Here is a 22464-nt window from a genome sequence, read left to right as displayed (position 1 = left end):
AAAAAAAGGCAAGATATTGGACAGTATTTGAGGGACAGTAAGTAGGTCAAGGGTGGCTACAGCAAAAGATGTTCTAGATGTATGGGGGAAATGAGTGCCTAGTTGCAGTAGATGTGCTTAAAGCTCACTTATAAAGAGCCTAAAATGCCATGCTAAGGAGCTTGATCCTTAATCTGGAGGCAATGCCAAGCTAAAGATTCTGGAACAAGGGAATGATTTGGATCCAGAAACTTAAAACCAAAACAGCAACTTCTCTTTTCAATAAAGTTAGATAATAATTTCCTCCATTAGACAGATGGCAGAAAAAAGAGGCAGTAATAAAGATTTAGGTAATAACAGATCCACACAGGTCTATGAAAAAAAGGACAGGACAGGGATTAACATCCACACTGGGGACAGGACTAACAAATTTTTTAGAAGTTATTTTCTAGTTGAACATCACATTAGTACCACTAACGCTAGTAATGAGGCCTCGATTTTCACACAGATTTAACAATTTAAGAAAATTCAAAATAAGAATCAAGTTTCAATTTAAAAGAACATCATGTTAAGAACTATTTTAAACAAAAGATTAGGGCCACAACTCATTTAATCTCAACTTAAATACAAGTTTCTAGGCACAGTATATTATACTATGGCACAATTATATATGGGAAAAGTAATCTGGCTTGAGTCCTAATGGGGAAAAAAAAAAACAAACCACCAAATATTGAGATTTAACATTAAAGTGAACATACAAGGGTTCACCTAAATAATTATGTCCACAGACAAAACAGGCCCCCAAAACTCATCTGTAAATTACCTTTTGCTGCCTCAGAACAGCAGAGAGTATAGTAGGGGGCAGGAGGTAGTGGGACAAACTTACCAAATGAAGTTTGTCCCAAGAACTTTTTCTACTGGAACGTTTCACAAGAAAATCTGCAAAAGAAAAAACAGTAGTTTTACAATGACAAATATCCTAAGTATCAAGTTAAGCCACTTAGATATCCCACAAGTCTTTTCTCTACAAGTTGGAATGCCATGACAATACATTATTTTTTAAATTGTTACAATGTTAACTATTTAGTCAACCACAGGTTTTAGAATGTTTAATTGTGCAAAATGGGCCAAGTCCGGCCTTAGCATGCTTTTAGAAACTACAAAACTGCACAGATAGAACTTTCCAAGAACCTATAGATACTCCTCTTTAAGAGTTTTTCTCTATCAATCTAGCATCATTTCTGATGGCTTCTCAGGTAAACCTTTGCCGCTAAACGAACAAGTACTTTAAAAAACTAAGAAGATCACCGGAGACCTAGGTTTGGACTTGGTAGTTTAATTTGTACACATAATTGGCTTCTATCAAGGGGTCTTTTTTGTGTAAGAAAAAAATCAGAGAGGCAGGAGTACTGTCTAAACACAAAGAATTCTTGTCACCACTAGGCAACAATCTGACCTTTAGAGATAAAAGACCTAATCAACCTGATTCCTTTGTAAAGACTTCTCAGTATTTGCAGGCAACTCATCCTTTTGAGCTGTTTATGTGACATAAAGTCACATATATGAACAGGACTGTACAAAATATCAAAGTCCTAAAGTTAAAGAGTCAGTCAACATATCACATTATTGCCATAACCTCTGGAACCATTTTTTAAACAAGTAAGAACCATATAAGAGGCGGCTAAATATGTAATAATAAAGTGTTTTAACCACTTTACAAGTAGTCCTTTTGTCTCCCAGTAACTTTTAATTTAAATTTTGTAAAATTTAATTTTAGTTTAATACAGGCTGGGCTGTATTGACCACATGCTGTATGGGAAAGGAACTAAGGCTATTCATAACTTGCAACTTCAGATACAAATCGTATTAGTATCAAGATTGGGCCTGTTAAGTTGTTTAAGGCGGTACAACACAGTACAGCAGGAAAGTTCAGGGGTTTTAAATCTGTAGGAACTTTTCTTTCTAGAGTCTAATTTTTGCTGAGTATTTGAAAACTGAAATACAAGTTACAAATTTTTTTCATTTTTCCTTTATACTACAGTAAGGTTATTGTTGATTTTTTTAAAAACTACGTCTGTAGGTACATTATATCATCTATGAATTTTATTTAGGATAATAAGAAAACAGTTGTTAAAAAGAACAGATACTGGGTCTCTTTGTCCTTAGCTGTTAAAAAAAAGAACCAGATAAAACAATATATATGAAGGCACATTCCACTTAAGTATTAAACGCAAAAAATGATGAGACATAGTTCACTGTAACCCAAGAAGTATCAGAGTACTACAAGGTTAACTGTCCAATGACATGCAAGTACTCAGAGTTCAGAGGAGAGACAACCCAGGGGAAGCTTCACAGGAGGTGGAGAACTTCAACTTGAGTCTTACAGATTGGTGGAATTTAAATAAAGAGAAAGAGGGGATGGAAGCCAAGTAAGGATGGCTGTTAATACCACAGTGGGAAGAAAGCACATTTTTGAGAAATAAAGAATAGGTCAGAATACCAATCATGTTCAGGAAAATAAGACTAAAAAGATAGGACACACTGTGGGCCTTGAATGCCAGGCTAAGGAATCTAGATTTCATTCGATGGCACTAAACCAAAAGCTTTATGAGCAGGAGAATAACAACATGAAAATGGTGGTATTAAAAAGCAGCAAGTAGGATGGTTTGGAGGGGAAAAGTCACTTAGGATGTTCCTAGACTAGTAATGCAGATATGAACTGCTAAGGGCCCAATGTCTCAACCATAGTAAAAATGCAGAAGAAGACACCAAAATGAGTGAAAGCATTAATTGCTTAAGCTTGGTAGTTGATTAGGAATGGAAAAAAGAGGGCAGAGCAAGTTGTCAAAGATAACTGCAAAATTCTAAGGCCTGTGGTGAGTAGAAAAACAACGGTATTGTTGAGAAATGAAGGGTAGATTCCAAGGAAGCAACACCAGATATGATACACTGACTTTAAAGGTGGCCTCCCAAGTAGATGTATGTCCAGCCAGTAATTAGGGGTGAAATGGGATTAAATTCAAGAGACAGGTTAAGTCTAGGGGTAAGAATGAATTGATGGTGTTACATTTACTTCAAAGAAATCACTACCTCTACTACAAGGATCATCTGACATGTTTTAGAAATTACTTGGTAATTTATTCTGTCAAAGATATGATAAGTCTATTAATACAAAAGTGTTTGTGTATAGTTTCCACAGGTGTAAAGCTCCAAGACATAGACCAAACAACAGGAAGATTCAACAAAAAGGTTCAGGCAGGTCTGCTTCAATGCCAGCAATGACTCCTCTTAACCACAACCAAACATCTACTTAGTTGGAAACAAGTATGCCATTGTGAAACACTGCCAACAAAATTTTAAAAACTGCCCATGCCTCTTAGGACTATTTGCCAGATAAAGGCCATGTAGAAGTAAGTCTGAAAGAAGCTCTTTGGTGCCACAAGCTACCTTCTCATGAAGCCAGATGATATCCTGTGATACCAGTCATGTACACCTCGGAGTAGGAACAGTTATGTTTGGGTGACCTTGAACCGTCATATATTTGAAGAGGTAGAACGTAAAGTGGTTATGTTAAATCTAAGCAATTACCTAAAGTGTCTAATAACATGGGATTCTTAAACACATAAAGCACTAATGAACAGCCAGCCAGGGCAGCAGTGTGGGGCAAGGGTTAACTATGGTCACCCTTAAGTTCCATCTGGGGGATAGTGTTAAAAGAAAAAAAAAAAAGAATTTGCAGTTATCCGAAAAAAGTAAATTTTTTTACAATCATGTATTATACTATGGATAGAATTTTATCTATTTCAAGAGGAAACCCTAAGGAAAATAAAAACATACTTGATTATTAAATACTAAAATACTAGATATTACTGTGCAGCTGCAAAGCACAGTCAATGTCTTTCTGGAAGACAATGAGATACTGATTAAGAGGAAGGGCATGGAGGCCCTGAGAAGGCTAATAAGGAATGGACACCTACATGGAATAGTTTGTTATCATGTATATGCCACCTACTAGATCAGCTTCAACAAAGAGGCACACCAATTTGGGCCATTTATATAATAAGTGAATCCAAACTACAAAAACTAATTAGGTCAAACCAAATTCACAAGGAAAAACTTAAGAGACTCAGGCCAGGCCTCCTAAAATGTGTGTGTGTGGGGCGGGGGGGGGGGGGCTGGGGTGTCCAGGGCAAGGGAGGGTGGCTAAAGCAGCACTTTTTTGCCTAGGGTACATTTTAACTTCAAAAGAACAATGAAGGTTTTTTTTTTTTTTTAACATCTTTATTGGAGTATAATTGCTTTACAATGGTGTGTTAGTTTCTGCTTTATAACAAAGTGAATCAGCTATACATATACATATATCCCCATATCTCCTCCCTCTTGTGTCTCCCTCCCACACTCCCTATCCCACCCCATGAAGTATTTTTTTACAGCCCTGTCTCACTTTCAAATGCAGGAATGATTGAGGGTTCAAAACTTTAAGAAGGCAACACTGAGTAATTTTAAAGGAATCTTTTATTTTCACTGTATGTGAAAGAAATGGCTTTTCTTGCACATGCACTGCATAGTAAGAAACACTGACAGCAAAACTTGAGTGTGGAGGTCATAAAGTAATTCAGAGATGTTAAATTTTAAGAAGTGACTTTACAACTGCTACTACTTTGGGCAAGTTTTTCAGCTTCTTAGTGTTTCCCTCATTTATACCTAGTAACTTTTCGGATATCTGATGGATGATATGACCTTCCCAAACTAGGATTCTATGGCAATGTTGGGGAGATTATTCCATGGTGGGGAGATGATTTAATCACTAGTATTACCCCAAACCCAAGCATTTAGCAACTGAGTAAAACTACTGTGGTTTGGTCTTACTCCCTGTACAGGAGCCCAAACCTCAAGTTTTCTAAACTTTTGCTGCTGAAGCCAACTATAAATGAAAATAAAAACCAAGAGACAGTTCAAAAAGTATGGCTGTATAGCTGATTCACTTTGTTATAAAGCAGAAACACACCACTGTAAAGCAATTATACTCCAATAAAGATGTTAAAAAATAAAATAAAATAAAAAGTATGGCTGAATGCTCTCAGTTGGACTTTTCCCCCCTACTTATTAGGACCATGTTTCAAAAAAAAAAGTAAAAAGAAACTAAATACAAAATTGAGTCAGTGTCCTGGAAAACTCACTGAGTTTTCCAAACAAGGTAATTTATTTTAAAAAAAACTTTTAAAAAGATGCCACATGTCTTTTCTACCTCTTTTGAAAACACTAAGTAAGGTCTGTGTGTTTTCAGGGATCCAGACGCAAATTCATGGTCAGAGTACTGCATTCCTCTGCCAGCTGTAGGACACAGATAAGCAGCTAAAATATTATCATTTCCTAAGCAAAAAACAACCATCTTCTTAAAAAACAAAAATCCAGTAAGTTGTCAGAAACGGTCAGATGAACTCCATGTTATAATCAAATTTCTGTATCAAAGAGCCTTTTACTAGCAGTAAGCCTCTTGAACCAGCAACATTAATGATAATGTTCACTCTAACAAGTACAATTCTATTTCAATAGATAATGACCGAAGATCAATCTTGAATAATTCTGTGACTACATTAGTGGTACAGAGCGTGGTTCATTCTATGAGGAGTTTGTTTTGTTTTGTTTTGTTTTAATGTGGGAGAAGTTCTGAATACATTCCTCAAAGGAGTATCTGCAATAGACAGAATTGCAAACAGTTGGTTAGCGACCAATACTTAAGATCATTTGTCTTCATATAAGTGGCTGAAATACTGACAGCTGCTTTTCCAAATGGGACCCAAAAATGTGAGAAGTCAAAAGCAAAGAAACTGTGCTCTAGCATTTTTAGACATTAAGATCTGACTGTATTTCAGATACACCTTTTTCCTTTTCACATCTCACGTAGGCAAAAGGAAGCCCTGACCATGTTCTCAGAAAAGATCAGCTGTGGTCAAACCAACTTTATCAAATTTGATTTGTACCTTTTAAAATCACTTATTTTACAAGTGTTTCCCTTTTAAACTTAATCCTTATACAAAAGGGGGGCGGGGGAGCATACATGATGTCTTGGTGAAGACATTTTCTGGTGGTGACCAGAAAAGATTAAAACCGAAGATATAATACAATCTGCTAAAGAGGGTAAAAATAATTTCAAAAAAGGTTTTTTTAATGTTTTGACTTGCTCTTTATAATCACTTCTATAAAGAAAACATTCACGGGACTTCCCTGCTGGCGCAGTGGACAAGACTCCGCACTCCCAAAGCAAGGGGCCTGGGTTCAATCCCTGGTCAGGGAACTAGATCCCACATGCATGGCACAACAAAGAGTTCACATGCCCCAACTAAGGAGCCCGCCTGCCACAACTAAGGAGCCCATGTGCTGCAACTAAGGAGCCAGCAAGCCGCAACTAAGACCCGGTGCAACCAAATAAATAAATAAATACTATTTTTTTAAAAAAGAAGAAAACATTCACTTCATACTACTAACTCAGATATATTAAATCATTAATAGGATTATAAGGAATTTCTATGAGTAATTTGCAACGTTATTTTCTGACTCTGTATCCTCCATGAAAAGTCACAAGACAGGTATCATTTTACTACTGAAATTAAGGATTTTAAATCTAATTTTATAAGGCAGCATTTAGATTCACCATGGTAAATGAAGAAATGTTCCCTATCTCCTAAGAAAAAAAACTCTAACAGAAACCAAATACTTAAGTCTCGGTTATCGAGATAGAAAATCCAGGCATTCAAAGCATTAGAAATTAATTAAATTAAAAGCCAAGCAGGATCATTTCATCTAAGTGCCAGGGGTAGTTCAGTATTTATAACTGCTATGGAAAGATCAGAAAGACTAGCCCCAGTGCTGGAAAAATGTTTCCTGACTTTTGTTTCTTTGACTAATTCCAAGGTCTACTGTTGGGAAATTGAGAAGGCAAATTTTTGCATGCTCATTAATGTCCTGCCACTTGCTCTCAGTTAACCTCTGATAAAGAGGAAAGAAGTAGTTTTGTTTCCCCCTCCTTTCTCCCCTACACTGTCCTAAATCAAAGTTCTCATGGGCAATGCATAGGTCAAATGTTCTATTTTTAAAAAAAGAAAGATTCCTAATCAGAAAGTGCATACCTCTTCATGGAAACTTAAATTTTCCTAATTATAATCCTGTAATGACTTCTGCCCCTCTTAAAATATCACGATTATCTCAACATGAGACTGCAAACTCTGTCCATGCCTCCTACTGTTCAAAGAATAAAATTATAACTGCATTTTCTTGGACAAAACACTTAAATGACCAATCCCTATGAAGATGAGCAGTTTTATAACAGGTTCTCAAAAGGTTTTTTTAATAAGGCTTAAATTATGAGCTATTTCTTATGTACTCAGAAAAAGAAATCAGTAAGGTAGCAAAGACCAAAAAACTTATTTTTGTTAAAGACAACTAAAAAATTATGCAGAATTCAATATACCAATGTCATTTTGAAATCTGCAAATTTACACTGTTTATTCTAATATGCTTTGCTTCTGCACCCTGCCCTAGAGGGGCAAAAACAGACTCTCCAAACCCCACCCTTTTTACACCAACCCTCCGCCCTCACTGCTGGAAAAGAGGTTTCTTTTCTAGAAAGACGAGCAACTTAGTTTGAAGGTCTACTTACCATAGGAAGTCAAGAGTATGCCCATGTATAAATGACATGGTTTTCCTATTATGCCTAGGTACTTGGGATATTCAACACCAATTCTAGGAAAAATTTGGAATTAAACTACACTCAAAAAATAGCTATCAGTATTCCAAACCTAGCTAATCTGCATACTGCTTATCAGTTTATTAATAATATATAGGAATGTTAATGTTTCTCTCCCCATCTGTAAACAGATTCTTCAGAAAAATTCTGGTTCACTCCACTTAGTTTTATGCAGAGTAACTGGCATCAAAATGGACAAGGAGGGCTTCCCTGGTGGCGCAGTGGTTGAGGGTCTGCCTGCCAATGCAGGGGACACGGGTTCGAGCCCTGGTCTGGGAAGATCCCACGTGCCGCGGAGCGACTGGGCCCGTGGGCCACAATTGCTGAGCCTGCGCATCTGGAGCCTGTGCTCTGCAACAGGAGAGGCCGCGATGGTGAGAGGCCCGCGCACCGCGATGAAGAGTGGCCCCCGCTTGCCGCAACTGGAGAGGGCCCTCGCACAGAAGCGAAGACCCAACACAGCCATAAATAAATAAATAAATAAAAAAAAAAAAAAAAAAAAAAAATGGACAAGGACCAGAAAGCTGAATGAAAATGCAAAACCATCCTTTAAGCATAAAATTTAACAATGAAGAGAAAAAACGGATTTAAATTTTTAACTGCTGTCATCTCAATTATAAACTGTCCAACTCCAACTAGCCAATAGGTACATTCGGAAAAGAGAAACAAAATTCCAATAGTAGAGGCTATATGTGCAACAAAAAGAATCCACTCTTCCTGCTGGCCTAGTTAAAATTTATATTCTGGCAATTAGGTAGGGAGCTACTCATATTTTTGAAAACAAGCCAATAAAAACCCAATAACCTCCTCAATTCTCCTCAATTATTAAATAGCCAAAAGACCAGAAATCATCTTGACCAGAACACCACCTTCTTAAGAATCCTTTTAAGACCAATACAATTCAACAGATCCCCAGAAAAAGACCCACCCTTTTAAACTAGTAATATTTATCTCATGTAAACAGAGGGAAACATGTAACTGCCATCAAAATATACAGGAAGAAAAAATTTTCAGCTTAAAGTCAAAAAGTAGAATTCACAAACATGCTTTACTTAAGAAAAGGAGGGCAAAAGTCCTAAGCTAATAAGAAATAAAGCTGTCTTATTAAGTAAAGAGGGTTCTCCTTTGTCCTTAAATAACTGCACTTAAATTAACCACTCAGAAAACCTCAAGACAAGTCATAGGTTCAAACTGAAGACAAAAACCAAATCTTGAATTTTAAAAATTCTTAAGCTATCAATTTGCTTAATCCATTAATCAGAAAAGGAAGGGGGCGGAAGCTTTTTTAAAAAACATGCTGGCTAAATTACTTATATTCATAGTAAGCACATTAAAATATAGGTAAGGGACTTCCCTGGTGGCGCAGTGGTTAAGAATCTGCCTACCAATGCAGGGAACACGGGTTCGAGCCCTGGTCCGGGAAGATCCCACCTGCCGCGGAGCAACAAAGCCCATGCGCCACAACTACTGAGCCTGCGCTCTAGAGCCCGTGCTCCGCAACAAGAGACGCCACCGCAATGAGAAGCCTGCGCACCACAACAAAGAGTAGCCCCCGCTCGCCGCAACTAGAGAAAAGCCCACATGCAGCAACAAAGACCCAACACAGCCAAATAAATAAATAAATAAATTTATTTATTTAAAAAATAAATACATAAATAAAAATAAAATATAGGTAAAATATTCTCTAAAACAAGATGAAAAACTGCTCAAACATACAGCCTAATATCAACCTATTCTAAACATATTGAGTATTCTAAATATATTGTTTATACATCAAAAAACTTAAGTACTAGGACTTCCCTGGTGGTCCAGTGGTTAGGACTCCAAGCTTCCACTGCAGGGGACAGGAGTTCGATCCCTGGTCAGGAACTAAGATCCTGCAGGCGGCGCGGTGCAGCCAAAAAAAAAAAAAAAAAAAAAAAAAAAAAAAAAAAAAATCCACACAGACAAGTAACCGGAATTCTCAAGTTTCCAATAAGCATGTGAACATAACTACTAAGAACAGTAACACACTTTCAAGGTCAATCTGAGCCACTCATGTTTCTTGCATTTTCCAACATGAAAATAGTTTGTCAAAGAAACTGAAGTCTAAAACAGGTGTAAGAAATAATGCATTTACCCAAGCTCTCTGGTAAACATCAGGCCTATGAATGGACAACATTCTGTATTCTGTTTTTAGTCAGGACACACATATGCTAAAATGCAAAGAAATATAAAAACCTTGGGAAGAGTTTACATTTTCTACTGATTTACTCTTCAACATCTAACCTAAAACCTATATTCTACAACATATAGGTATTTTTTCAATTGTTTCCATGGTATGGTATACATACCATTGGTGATATTTGAGAGGACGTAAATGTAACACAAAGGCCTTTAAAAAACAAAACTATATACTTATGCTAATGAGCACTGGAAAAAACATTCTGCATTCTATTGACTCTGAGATGCTACCGAAGTCAAGGCACACCATTAAATTTACACATCACCAAGAAAGAAAAAAACTTGATTTTAAGATGCATTATCATTTGGTATACAGATACTACAAAAAATCATGTAGGTAATATATTAATGAGAGATTTGGGTTATACTGCACTATATGCTAATACAAATCCTTCATAAGACAAACTGCTACCTGTCTTTCCTCGGGCTGCTTTATTCTCTCATTTTGCTTCATAAGACCTATTTTTCCAATTCATTAAAAGTCTGAAACCATTCAAAGCAGGCCTGAGCAGGGCCATAAACAACAACATCCAGTCCTCCCCCATACAAATGATAGCCTCTCTCAACGTTTCTGCTACTACTACGTGAGAGCTCCCACAGCTTCCCCAATCCTGACTGCTATTGCTGGCACAGGAGCAGAATACCAGATCTCCTCTGGACTGTCAATGAAGCACCTCCAACTCTACATATTCCAAACAGAAGCCATCACTGGCCTCCCTTCCCTTCCCCCACCATATCTTCTTTCTTAATATTCCATTGGGAATCTTCGTCAGCCTAGGTCTTCAAGACTGGAAACCATCTGACACTTTCCAATAACAAAATCTGACACCATCTCCCACTGCTCTCTTTGAAATGCTCAATTTCCATCTTTCCATTCCATGCCACCAGGGCCACCACCACTGGTCTAGCAAACTGGTTCTCAAACATTTGCTGAATTAAATTTATTTAGACCTTATTACCTATGAAACAAAATAACCAGTTACAACTGAACTTAGAACTGATTCTGGTCAATTCCTCTTTGAACATCACCTGGCATATCGATCCTGTCAACAGACATTTCCATAAAACGTCCCTGCTCAAAAAAGATATGCCCTGTGGCGTACATGTCCAGAATGAACGACTTGAGGCTTCTTTAAAATTTTTCATGCATGAGCTTTTGTCACTGCTACTACCTCTGCCTGATTTACTCATACCACCTAATCCATTTGGATAAATCCAACATATCCTTCAATACTTGGCTTGAAAACATTAATTTCACCATGAAAACTTTCCCTTCAGAGTTCACTGTGCAGTTTCAATACAGCTCTATTTTATAACACTTACTACATGTCATTATAATTATTTACATTTCTGTCTAGACCGTGATTATCTAGATAGGTCATTTTCCCACTCAACACTCAACATCTGAACCCAAGGGCCTTACCACTACCGCTTAACAAGAGGCATTACAATATAGCTTACTAGGTAAGAGCACAGGTTCTGCAACAATCAGACTGTTTTGGATGTGAATTTTGGCTCCAAACTGAGTGAACTTCCCAAAGTGATACAGTCTTCTCATCTGTAAAATGGAGATAACATTAATAGTTTTCTAATCAATGTTCAATGAATACTAATTCTGATGAGGACAAGAAACATGCTCAATAACTGTTCCCTAGATTTAAAAAACAAGCATAATTTAGGTCAATACAAGAAATTAACCAGAGCCTCCTATTACCTACCCACTGAATAAATGTTTCAAGCACACCCATTCCCATTTAAACCTCTATATTCTAGTTCTTACCATAAATCCAACATTTCTACCTGCCTTTCTTCATACAGAATAAACCCTTGGGACTGAAAGATGTATAAGTTTCCATTACTCATTAAAAACTTTCAAAGTCCAAAATAAAAAAAGTAATGTGATTTTGCTGAAGCAAAAATTTTAGTCGTAGGCATTTGAGGCTAACCAAGAAGAAATCACTTAACTGACTGAGCCAAGCAATGTTAACCATTATTCTCTACACATTCTCAATTGTCAGGATACTATCATAGTACTTGTCAAGATCTAAACATACCTCTCAACAAGACCTCCCCAAAATGAGGACCTTCTTTCTTAATGACAAGGTCTCCCCGACATGAAAATCTTATTCTTCCCTCTAGGACATTCTGTGTCCATTCCAAATTCCTTGCCATTGCTTATGTTATTTCCTATACCCAGACTGGCCCTTTCTCCACCAACCAGATCCCTAGAGCTCCTCTAGTATTCCAAACCACTAAACTTTCACTACATTTTTGCAAGTACACATGATTTAACATTTATTCTCTTTTACCTAGGTCTACTTCTCTCCCTCCCCCAACTCTCTCACCCTCCTCCTTCTCCGTTTTTTTCTTCTCTCTCTCTCTCAAACACACAGAGGCAAGTTCCCTCAAGAGGTACTCAAAATGTTTTGATCAATGAAATTTCTCTCCTTAAGAAGTTTTTTTGAGGTATAATTTATAATATTATGTAAGTTTCAGATGTACAACATAGTGATTCACAATTTTTAAAGGTTATACTCCATTTATAATTATAAAATATTGGCTATATTCCCTGTCTTGTAAAACATATCCTTGTATCTTATTTATTTTATGCTTAGTAGTTTCTCCCTCTTCGTCCCCTACCCCTAACTTGCCCCTCTCCCCACTGGTAACCGCTAGTTTGTTCTCTGTATCTGTGAGTCTGTTTCTTTTTTGTTATATTCACTAGTATGTTTTATTTTTTAGATTCCACACATAAATGACATCATACAGTATTTGTCTGACATTTCACTAAGAACAACACCCTCCAAGCCTATCCATGTTGCTGCAAATGGCAAGATTTCATTCTTTTATATGGCTGAGTAGTATTCCATTGTGTATATATACATCATCTTTATCCATTCATCTGTTGATGGGTGCTTAGGTTGCTTCCGTATCTTGGCTATGGTAAATAATGCTGTTATGAACACTGGGGTGCATATATCTTTTCGAATTAATGTCTTCATTTTCTTCAGATATGTACCCAAGCTTAAGAGTTTTGAGATACCATAAAAGTTTTTCTCATAAGCAATTAAAGATAACTATAGGTGATAATTCTCATTACAATCATGGGAAAACTGGAGTGCTTTCTACTTTCACGTTCCAGTATTACACTAAAAATAGATAATATGTAACCAGAAAACTGTAACTATAGTTTCACTAACATGTAAAAACTTCTTGAAGCAAACAGGAACTTGATAACAACTGTAATATCAGTCCTGAACTGCTATTAACAGAATGCTGCTTTTGTGTAAAATGAGGGTCATTTCTGTCAAGCTAGAAATACTGCTTCAAAACAAAGATATGGAACACAAAAGTGACAGCAAGAAAGAGGTGGTCTTAATCCTCTTTGATCTCTTTGAGGCCATCATATGAAAGCAGGAATCCTTGATCAAGCCACTTCTAAAGCATCCTTTTTATGTCCCATTCTTTGTGTAATATATTTGCTTCTACCCCCAAAACTGGACTCCTCCTCTTTCCTTTTCTCAACCTTTCTTGAATTGACAAAGGTGAAATAAAGCAGTTTCTTCCAATTTGAAGCCAAGATAATTTTTCAGTCATATACATTTAATGCTTTTTGATAATTGGCAAAGAACCTGAATAGTACTGCATCCACATGAATAGCTGACTCTACAGCATCAAAAAATATGGAAATACTATTTGGCATGCTGCGTAGGAAGAACAAGTCCAAATTATTTTTAATAATTTTTTAAGTAACAGCAAGAACAGGGAGAGAAAACAGTCAAACGAAACAAGTATAATCTCCTATTAATGAGTCAACTGTGGCCAGCTGTCAAGCTTGTTTTATTAGCAGTTAACTTTTATTGAGCATTTCCCTCTGTCAGGCACTGTTTTAAAAGTATTATGTATACTAACTCAATTAACCCCACAATAATTTTATAAAGTAGTAACCATTATTGTTACCATTTACAGTTGAAAAAACAGATATACAAACAAGTAACTTTCCTAAACTTATACCAGCTAAGTGGAGAAGCCAGAATTCAAACCTAGGCATTCTGGCTAAACAGTTTACATTATAAGTATCTATACCACACTGCCTCTCCATTAAATAAGTTCGCTACTACAGTAAAACTTGATGCTAACTTTACTGCTCATAAAGAGTATCCAAGTAAGGAACCCCTGTAATATTGAGCATGTTTATTTCTTACATACTTACTACACGTTCAACGATATTTTTCAAAGAACAGTATAGGTTTTATTCAGTTTCATTCTCCCACAAAACTAGAGATTTTCATCAGTGTTTTATTATCCACTGTCTCAAGTATACTATTTGACACGTTCCTCAAAATCTTTACTCTTTACAACATCTTCTCAATTGTCAAGATAATTCTGAACTCTAATTCTATTCTCCAAGGAGCTTACAAGTCATCTGTGAACTTAATAGGCATACTCTCCATTTCATCTCTATCACTAGTAAGAACCCTATATGGTAAGTAGAGAGCCCAATCCTAACCCCGTTGTAGAAAAAGAAATTTGTTCTCTCTCTCTTCTGACAGCAAACCACCAGTAACAATAAATATGACCCTCTAAAATATGACCCTCCAAATCTGTTTGCACCATTTAGCAATAAGACATATTTTCATCCCATATGGATGAAGGTGCCACCAGGGATAATTAAAAGTTTTCCTAAAGTTAAAATATGTCGGGACTTCCCTGGTGGCGCAGTGGTTAAGAATCTGCCTGCCAATGCAGGGGACACGGGTTTGAGCCCCGGTCCAGGAAGATCCCACATGCCACGGAGCAACTAAGCCTGTGCACCACAACTATTGAGCCTGCGCTCTAGAGTCTGCGAGCCACAACTACTGAGCCCGTGAGCCACAGCTACTGAAGCCCGCACGCCTAGAGCCCGTGCTCCACAACAAAGAAAAGCCACCACAATGAGAAGCCCGTGCACCGCAACAAAGAGTAGCCCCCGATCGCTGCAACTAGAGAAAGCCCGCGCGCAGGGCAATGAAGACCCAACGCAGCCAAAAATAAATTAATAAATTTTTTTTTAAAGTTAAAATATATCAGTTGCTTGCCTGTTCCACAGACCTGCCTCCATAAGAATATTACTTTGTAGAACAAATTGTCTTTCAAAACTATGCAGTTTATTATTTCATCATCTTTAAAGTCTTCACAAATTTTTTAGATTATTCCAAGATTTTGTTTAGCTTTATTAAGGTATAGTTGAAATATAACAAAGTACAAATCTAAGGTGGTTTTTTCAGGGTTTTTTTTTTACTGTGGTAAGATACATATAATATTTACAATTTTAACCATTTTAAGTGTACAATCCAACAGCCTTAAGTATATCACACTGTTGTGCAATCACCACCACTATCCATTTCCAGAACTTTTTCATCATCCCTAACTTCCTTTTTAAGGCCAAATATACTTCATTGTATGTACAGTAGGTCCTACATATCCTCAAGTTCCCCATCAGCAGATTCAACAAACTGCAGATCAAAAATATTCAGGTGGAAAAAAATCCAGGAAGTTCCAGAAAGCAAAAAAATTTGCGCCTGTCAGCAACTATTTATACAACATTTACATTGTATTTACATAGCATTTACATTATATATATTAGGTGTTACAAGTAATCGAGAAGCAATTTAAACCATTCCAGAGGATGTGTGTATGTTATATACAAATACTATGCCATTTTATACAAGGGACTTCAGCATCCTTGGATTTTTGTATTCACCACAGGGTCCTGGAACCAATCCCCCATGGATACCGAGGGATGACTGTACGTACCACATTTTGTTTATACATTCATCCACTGATGGACATTTAGGTTGTTGCTACCTTTTGGCTACTGTGAATAGTGCTGCTATGAACAATGATGTACAAATCTGTTAAGAGTTCCTGATTTCACTTCTTTTGGCTAGATACCTAAGGAATGGAATTGTTGGATCACATGGTAATTCTATGTTTAATTTTTTAAGGAACCACCACATGGTTTTCCACAGCAGCTGTACCATTTTACATTCCTGTCAGCAATACACCAGGATTCTCATTTCTCCATATCCTCATCAACACTGTTCCGCTTTTTGACAATAGCCATCCTAATGGGTGTGAAGTGGTATCCCGTGGTTTTGATTTGCATTTCCCTCACTATCAGTGATACTGATCCTCTTTTCACGTGCTTACTGGCCATCTGTATAACTTGTTTGAAGAAATGTCTATTCAAGTCCTTTGCCCATTTTTAGTTGGGTTGTTTTTTGGTGTTGCATTGTGGTTCTTTATATATTCTAGATATTAATCCTTTATCAGACATGACTCGCAAATATTTTGTCATTCTTTGGGTTGCCTTTCACTCTCTTGACGGTGTATTCTATTTCTTTCTTTAATTGCCTGTGTTTTTGATGTCATATCCAATAAATCAGTGCCAAATGCAACGTCATGAAATTTTTCCCCTATATTTTCTTCTAAGAGTGTTACAGTTTTAGCTCTTAGGTTTAGGTCGCTGATCCTCAATTACCCAGATAATTTCAAAGCACAAATAATCATGTTTTCAAATCCATAAAACTTTTTTCAAGTGTTAAGTCTTAGGTGAGACTTAATAGAATCTATATGCTATAGAAACAGTCACAGATATACAAGATGTTAATTTACACCCTGTTTACAATTTTTAAACAACTGGAAATAGGTAAACTGATATACCCATACAATGGAATATTATGCCCTTCTAAGCACAGGAATTGGGTGAGTAACCCAGGTTAACCAAGTCATAGCCTATTCCCTCAACCACATGAACCAAGGGGGAACCAATGAGAATCCTTCTCTTCTACTAGACTCAGTCCCCTCACTGTGCACCGAGTCACCCTGGGCCTACCACAGTAAGTTCACAGGGGCCCTACAGGACTGTTTTTAGTTTTTAAGGGAAACGACAATAACTGACATCTAGTGGACCACACAAACGACTATCTGAGGTCATTCATAATTTCAACATTAACTCACAAAACATTCCTTTCAGTGACATTTCTTTAAGAAGCAGGAGTTTTAGCAGTTGCTATGATAAAAAGCAAGCAGCACGTAACAATCAGTGTGGAACAGGAAACAGAGGTGTAATGTCTGATCTGATTCTAAGGCTTGAGAATCTGTGCAGTATCCAACATGCATATATATGGAAATTAAAATGTTTTCTTTCAAATTGCATGTATCAATTTTTCAAATAACTAAATCATTAGGAAATAAATACTAAGGATGTTTGGCCCTAACCACTTTATAAATGGAACTGTTATTTTTTTGGCCTATGGGCACCATGGAAAATATTACTGAGACACTAAGAAGAGACTTTGGACTGTGCAGCTATGAACCAGGAGAAACCTGAGAGGATCCCACACCAATGCCCAGAGAGATGCAAAGCTAGAATACTTGAGACACTCTACCCCCACTTCCAGTCCTCAAAATCCCCAAGCTGCCTGCCACAGTTCTTCAATTATGTGAGCCGCTCCAGTGTTCCGCCAGTAAAGCCACCCCTTCTCTTGTTGTTTATTTAAGCTCTAATTCAGTTTCTATCACCAGCAACCCAAAGTCCTGAGTAACAAAATCACGTGATTCAAACATTCGGCCTTATTTCCTTAGTAAAATCATAATTGAATAATGTATATCGGAGTTGTTTTTTGTTTGTTTGTTTGTTTACACAGTTAGGGCATTACTTTAACTCAAATATAAATCATTCTGTTTACTGTTTCTTGTCTCAACTGAACAAAGGATACTATTAGACACTGCATACTAAAATTTAAAGTTTTATAGATTTCTTGACAAAAATACTCATTTGAATTAATTTTTCACATGATAATACAAACCATACCATGTTTTTTCTTTCACACTAATATTAGAAATTAGAAAATTTCTAAGTAATCAAACTCTATTATACTCAAATTACAGCTTTAAAGAAGTAAAACATTCAATTTATGAATATTAAAAGTCAAATATTTTCTTAAATAATAATTAATTCACTTCCAGAAATAAATTAATGTAGAGCTTATATTTACTTTAAGGTGAGATCTGCTTTTAATATAAATCAAAGACAGCAGTGATTTCAGCAATGAGGACAATTTACACTTCATTCATTGTAACTGAGATAAAACTAAACATTTCAAAAGTGAGAAAAGCTTAAATCAGAACTATACCAATTAAAAATAGCAATTACAGCTAATTTTTATGTTCTGTAATAAAGCATTTATATAGACCTACTGCAAATAAAGTTTTATCAAAAAGAAAAATAACTAATCAGCTGACTAACATTCAACAGTTCTACTACTAATGGAGTATTCTGCCTTTGTCACACTAGCTAAAAATCCTAGCAATGAACTTGCTCCTCAATGAACATCACTTTACTACCACCACCTAAAGAAAACAATCTACCATCTTGTTTCCCCAGAGTAACTTGCTAAAACTGAAGACAGACTGAGCTGTACTGTCCCAGCAGCCCCCAAATTTAAAAATCCAACTACAAGGGAATTCCCTGGTGGTCCAGTGGTTAGGACTCGGCACTTTCGCTGTGGTGGCCTGGGTTCAATCCCTGGTTGGGGAACTAAGATCCCTCAAGCCACTCGGCTCGGCCAAACAAACAAAAAATCCAACTACACACTATTAGAAACACACAACTGAAAATTTAAGGAAACAAAAAAATTGGAAAACAGATTATGAAGAAATATGTCAAGCAAGTATTAACAAAGGAAAAACTGGTTTGGCTATACTTATACAAAAAAAAAGGACTTTAAGGCAAGAAGCATTACTAGAAATAGAACCTTTCATAATGATAAAACGTTCAAATTAGGAAAACAATGATTCTGTATTATATAAACCTAATAACATGACATAGAAATATATAAAAGCAAAGGATTACAAAGATTTAGCAAGACTGTAGGTTAGAAAAATTAATACATAAAATGAGGGGGAAAATTAGAGAAAAGAGACAACGTATGTATAACAGCATCAAAAACTATCAAGCACCCAGGACTAAATTCAATGAAGATGGATTAAGACCACCAAAATAAATTACAAAGTCTGTAAATTATCAGTTCTCTCAATTTGAACTGATGATCCAATACAATCCCAATCAAAGTATTAGCAGGTGTTTTTCTTTTCTTTTGTTATGAAGGAGATGATAAAATGATTCTAAAATCATGAAAGTGCAAGAATAGCTAAAATGCCCTTCAGAGGGGGAGAGGAATCAAGATGTGAAGATTCAGTAAGACAAATATGAAGATTAGACCATACTAGCTAAAGATGGTGTGGCACTGTCACAGGGAGAGACCAATGGAACAGAACAGGCAGCCAAGAAACACATCTATATATAATGGACACCTGATTTATGAAAAGAGATAATATAGAACAGTAGGGGAAGGACTGGCCTTTCAATAAAGTATGCTGGGACAATTGATATCCACATGGAAAAAAAATGAAACTGGCCCCTATTTCATACACTATAAGCAACATCAAGTGAGTTACTGACATAACTGTGAAAGGCAAAAGTATAAAGCTTTCAAAAAATGTTTAAGAAAATATTTTCATGATCTCTAGGTATGGAAAGACTTTTATAATAAGACATAAAAAGTAACCATAAAGCAAAAAAACTAAATTTGACTACATTAAAGTTAAGAATTTCTATTAGTCAGATCATAAAGACAGTGAAAACAAAGATAAATAAATGGACAAAAGCATTTGCCCAAGCTTAACCAACTAGGTATCCAGAATATACAAAGAACTATAAATTAGTATTTTTTTAAATAAGACAAATAATCCACTAGAAAAATGGATGAAAGACTTGAATAAGCAATTGCAGAAGAAATCCAAATGGCCAAAAAACATAGGCAAAGATGCTCAAAAACAATCATCAGGGAAATTCAAATTAGAGTCACAAGATACTACTAAACACCTCCCAGGTTTTGAAAACTGAAAACGCTGACAATATCAAGTGTTGATGAGGATATGGAACAAGAACTCTCATTCATTACTAATGGAAATATGAATTGATAAACCACTTAGAAAACAACATGGCATTCAAGTCGAAGATATGCATACCCTGTGGCCTGGAAATTGTGCTCCTAGGTATAAACCCTAGAATGCAGATACTGCACCACAAGAAATGTTTAAGAATATTCACAGCAGCATTGTTCATAGTAGTCCAAACCTAGAAACAACCCACTTGTCCAGCAACAATAAAATGGATAGTTTGTAGCATATCCATACAATATACCAGCAATAAAAATGAACTAGATCAACACACAACACATAGGAATGTGCAAGAGAAGACAGAAAATGTGTACAGTATGATTCCATTCAAAGACAGGCAAAACTATTGTTTACGAATGTATACGTGGGTAACAATACAAATAAAAGCCATACAGTGATTACCATAAAGGCCAGGAGAGTGGTTAGTTATTTCTAAGAAGGAAAGGGATAAGCATTAGAAGGAACAGAGACCTGGACAGGCTTTTGGGGTGCTGGTATTCTATTTCTTAACCTGGATAGTAGTGACATGAGTGTTCACTTTATAATCACTCATTACACTGTACAATTACATCTCATGCACTTTAACTGTCATATTTCAATACAAGAAGTGTTCAAAAAAAAACAAACCAATAACAAAAAAATTTCAATGGCCTAAATAAAGATTTTAATAGAAATCCCACAAAAGATATATAAATGGCCAATAAACACATTAAAAAATGTGCATTGTCAGTCATCAGCAAAAGGCAAGTGAAAACACCACAATAAGATAACCTTTCACACCCAGTAAGTAATTAAAGAGACTGACAATAACAAATGCTGGCTAAGATGTTGAGTAACTGGAACTCATACATGGCTCATGGAAATGTAAACTGGCATTACCACTTTGGAGGACAGTTTGGCAGTTGCTTATTAAGTTAAACATACATCTATCCTATGGCCCAACAATTTCACTCCTTGGTATTAACCCAAGAGAAGGGAAAACACATGATCCCAAAAAGACTTGGACACATATATTCACAGCAACTGTACTCATAATAGCCCCAAACTGGAAAGAACTCATAATGTTCAGTAACAGGTCATCAGATAAACTGTAGTGTATTTCTACAATGGAATACTACTCAGCAATAAATGAACTACTGATATTCGCAGCAACATGGATGAATCACAAAAGTATTATGTTGACTCAAAGCAGCAAGTTACAAAAGAATACTACACGATTCCATTTAAATGAAGTTCAAATACAGATAAAACTAATCTGTAGAGACAGAAACAAGAACAGTAGTTTGGGCAGAAGGAGACAGGGAAATAACCAGAAAGGGGCAAGAGGAAACTTTCTAATGGGATGTATAAGTTCTATATCACGATTGAGGCAGTGGCTTCACAGCTGTAAATACTTAAACAAACCGCACATTTCCATCTGTGTATTTCACTAAATAAATTCTACTTTAACTTAAAAAAAATCCTAAAATAGTATCCTAAAGCAGAGGCTCTAACCCTCATCCAAAAGTAGTATACTGTCTTCAAAAAAGGTTGTACAATGAGATCATATGCATCACCCTCCCAATGTCACCAGACTCTCTCTTTCTGAGGGTATGCATATGAACTCCTGATCTCCCCTATAACCAAAAAGCATACATTTACAGGTGACTAGTGTTTTGGGTAAAGTCCGAGGTCCCTCTAAGGTACTAAAATTTCCATGAAGTAAACTTGTCTCCAAGGAGATCAAGTTCTTGACATGATCGAAAAAGAACTACAACCCTGCAGCCTGTGGAACAAAAACCACATTCACAGAAAGATAAACAAGATGAAAAGGCAGAGGGCTATGTACCAGATGAAGGAACAAGATAAAACCCCAGAAAAACAACTAAATGGAGATAGGCAACCTTCCAGAAAAAGAATTCAGAATAATGATAGTGAAGATGATCCAGGACCCTGGAAAAAGAATGGAGGCAAAGATTGAGAAGATGCAAGAAATATTTAACAAAGACCTAGAAGAATTAAAGAACACCTAGAAAAATTAAAGAACAAACAAACAGAGATGAACAATACAATAACTGAAATGAAAAATACACTAGAAGGAATCAATAGCAGATAACTGAGGCAGAAGAATGGATAAGTGACCTGGAAGACAGAATGGTGGAACTCACTGCCATGGAACAGAATAAAGAAAAAAGAATGAAAAGAAATGAAGACAGCCTAAGAGACCTCTGGGACAACATTAAACGCAACAACGTTCACATTATAGGGATCCCAGAAGGAGAAGAGAGAGAAAGGATGCAGGAAAATACTTGAAGAGATTATAGTCAAAAACTTCCCTAACATGGGAAAGGAAATAGCCACCCAAGTCCAGGAAGCACAGAGAGTCCCAAGCAGTATAAACCCAAGGAGGAACACGCCAAGACACATAGTAATCAAACTGACAAAAATTAAAGACAAAAAGAATTCTTGAAAGCAACAAGGGAAAAATGACAAATAACATACAAGGGAACTCCCATAAGGTTAACAGC

General features: G+C 36.3%; 1 protein-coding gene across 12 annotated transcripts in view; it reads right to left on the bottom strand.

The window, feature by feature from the left end:
* MTMR3 (myotubularin related protein 3) overlaps positions 1 to 22464 on the bottom strand; it is a 133527-nt gene that overhangs the window by 59737 nt on the left and 51326 nt on the right. For 10 of the 12 annotated variants that reach the window (XM_061170236.1, XM_061170240.1, XM_061170241.1 and 7 more), the window contains exon 2: positions 866 to 918. The exons of 1 other annotated variant lie outside the window; for it this stretch is intronic. The gene's annotated coding sequence lies outside the window, so the exon portion shown is untranslated. Of the gene's footprint in view, positions 1 to 802; positions 919 to 22464 lie in introns of all 12 variants that reach the window. One more of the 12 variants, XM_061170237.1, reaches the window with a different exon arrangement.

This window comes from Eubalaena glacialis, chromosome 15 (genome assembly GCF_028564815.1).
Source record: "Eubalaena glacialis isolate mEubGla1 chromosome 15, mEubGla1.1.hap2.+ XY, whole genome shotgun sequence".
In the NCBI taxonomy this organism is placed as follows: domain Eukaryota; kingdom Metazoa; phylum Chordata; class Mammalia; order Artiodactyla; family Balaenidae; genus Eubalaena; species Eubalaena glacialis.
This window is presented reverse-complemented; position numbering and strand designations above follow the sequence as displayed.